Below are 2,976 nucleotides of genomic sequence, written 5' to 3'. Positions count from 1 at the left end.
CTAAGACCCTGTCTCCTGTGCTAGAACTCTACTCCAAAGACACTTCTTCACACAGACAGCTGGTTTTATTACGCTCGTAAATTGTGAATTTAAACTTTAAATATTGCTTCTGACAGCTAATTGAAGGATAGAACACTCTTATCCCTACAGCTGTGCACAGATCACATCCTCCAAAGCTTAGCATGCCCTACCAGGTATATTAGAGAACAACAGGACTGAGAGCCTAGTCCCTGCTTTTTCTCTGAGGCAAGTTTAAGTACACTTATATCATCCCTGACAGCTATTTTTGAACCGTTTTTGAAGACCTTTAATGAAGATCTCAGAACCTTCCTTATGCCATTTTATGGGTATTGATATTTCCTCTTTATATCCAATCTAAACGTTTTCTGATTACTTCCATCCACTGTTGTGTCCAATATGCAAATCAGAGTCCTTAGACATTTGCATCACATATGCTTAAAGGAAGAGGCAAATACAAAAGCTGATGTTTAAAGGCATTTACATACCTATCCCTGCAGATAGGCACCTAGTAGCACGATGGAATACATGGGAGATGCTGAACAAGACAATTTCAGTGGGAGGTGGCAGATGCAATAGGTCTCTTCCCCACTAAAACAAAGAAACGGGAGAAATTGAGCCTCTGTACTGCCCAATTTGCTTCTCAGCCCTTCTCTTGGGACACAGCAGCTACACACTGGTTTTTAATGTGTCCTAAAGCTTGTGTCACCAAATATTTTCACACCAAAATTCACAGTGAGCTAGGGAAAGCAGCAAAAAGCTACATCTTTATCTTGAGAGCCCAGGCTGTAGTACCTAAAATCATCCTTTTCCTCAACAGTTCTGCATCCTATCATGATTCCCACTGGGACTCTCCCAGTGAACTCAGAAGGATTTCTGTGTATACATGGAGCAATCTCTACATTATTTAGCATTAAATAAAATTTTGAAAATAAATAAAAGAAATGTATATGTATATCACTGTTGATGGAAAGAGTTCAGTTATGGAAATGAATGACAAGGTATGATACTGTAAATTATTTTTCAGAAAAAATGGCATGTAAAATGTGAAGGTAGTTTCATTAAATAAAAACACTTCAACTGTTCATGAAATAGAAAGGAAAAACATTTCTTTTTCCTCCCAAAGACTGAAAACAAACTTAATTTACAGTATATGTCATATTAAAAAGTTACTTAGATACAAAGAAAAAACAGTTTAAAAAAGGGCAAGGACTTTCTTGCTTTCAAAGCAAGAAATAAGAATTTAACAATCTCTTTTAAAAGAAATATGCGTCACAAATTTCATTGCTTTTCTTCATAAAATTAACAAAGCCTGTGGGTGACTAAAAGTTTCACTACCTACAGCTCAAGGAACATTTCACTCTTTGTTTGCTCAAATCAATAACTATTGTTGTTGTCTTTTTTTGACGGTGTTTTGAATAATATATACACTTTAAATATGATGCCATAAAACAATTCGTAGTTATACAAATGTGCTAGATGTACACATTAAAAAGTGTTTAACAAGCATATTTTTTCATTTGGAGTATTAAATTAACAACTTCAGGGCTTGGTCCACTAGTTGTAGAAAGAACTTTTGTAATTTGATTAGGAATCTTGTTTGGATCCATAGCAGGATGGTTTCCATCGTGGTGATTTATACACTCGTATCTAACAGAAACTGTCATTATAAAGAACAAAAGAAAACCCAAAAGCAACAAACAAAAGGAACAAACCCAAATTCTATTACAACACAGCAGTGGCTAAATTCAGCTTCTCACACATTCATCCCGTGGCAGCATGATGGGGACAGCAAAATTCCTAAAAAATGGCATAAATCCAAATTCCACTGCAATCAATGAGACTTTTTCTCTCGTCTTACTGAATATTGAATCATTGCTAGGAATTGGTTCAAATTTGGCTAGACATTAGTTGATAACAATGTGTGCTCTCCTTGGATTTCAATACTTGATGTCTTAAGATACAGTGGGGGGAAAAAAACCACAATACCAAAAAAAAAAAAGAAAAAAACATTTTACTAGGTTTTTACATTTAGTAAATGGTATTTAAACTCCATGGACATGAAAGGAATTTTAAACTTTACCTTTGAAATTTTACTTTCTTTTTTTTTCAATATTTCGTAGAAAAGAAATGCTCTAAGATACTGTTTCAGACCACAGAATTATTACAGAACATAAAGATTATATGCAAGGGCTTATTCCTTTTCCCAACAGAGATGGTGGCTGACCCCAGTTTAACTCCAATGGGAGAGGGGTCAGCTGAGAATGTGTCATGTTCCTAATTGCAAATCTCCTTTGTGATAAAAGAGTCAATAGTTTTGGCAAATACTTTGCCTTTGTAATTGGAATTCTATCAACAACTATTCCTAGCCACAAGAGAAATATTTTTAGGCAATATATTTGTATAGTTTCACAAAACTATGTCAAAGAGAGATGTGTGGGTGTTTGTGTGTGTGGATGTATGGATGTATGTATGTATGCATATTTATGAGCTTGGGATGATTTTCTTAAAATACTTAACTTCACTTACATTATATCTTACATTGCAAAATGTACAGACACCCAGTGTTCTTTTTAACAACATATACAGGTGAGTTTATAGAGCCTTATAAAAGATTTTGTGACTCCAAATTAAAAACCATAGAAATATAAGCAAAACAATGGAGAGTGATTTATACCTCTGATAGTACATAGCGCTCATTCGGGTCATATTGACAGCTGCATCTTTGGCATTGAAAATTCATTACAACTTTTAGACAAAATGTTGTTGCTTACAGCTTTTTTTTTTTAAACAAGAAAAACAGGATTGACCAAAATACGAATATTGGGGAAGTACTATTAAAGGTTTATTTTATTTTTGTTTTTTTTTAGCAAGGATAGCTTAGGAACCCTGAATTATCTTCTCACTTTTAGTGTATGGTGTAGACTGTATGAATCCATTTAAAAATCAACTAAGTTG

The sequence above is a fragment of the Acanthisitta chloris genome, unplaced genomic scaffold (assembly GCF_000695815.1).
Source record: "Acanthisitta chloris isolate BGI_N310 unplaced genomic scaffold, ASM69581v1 scaffold10105, whole genome shotgun sequence".
In the NCBI taxonomy this organism is placed as follows: domain Eukaryota; kingdom Metazoa; phylum Chordata; class Aves; order Passeriformes; family Acanthisittidae; genus Acanthisitta; species Acanthisitta chloris.
This window is presented reverse-complemented; position numbering follows the sequence as displayed.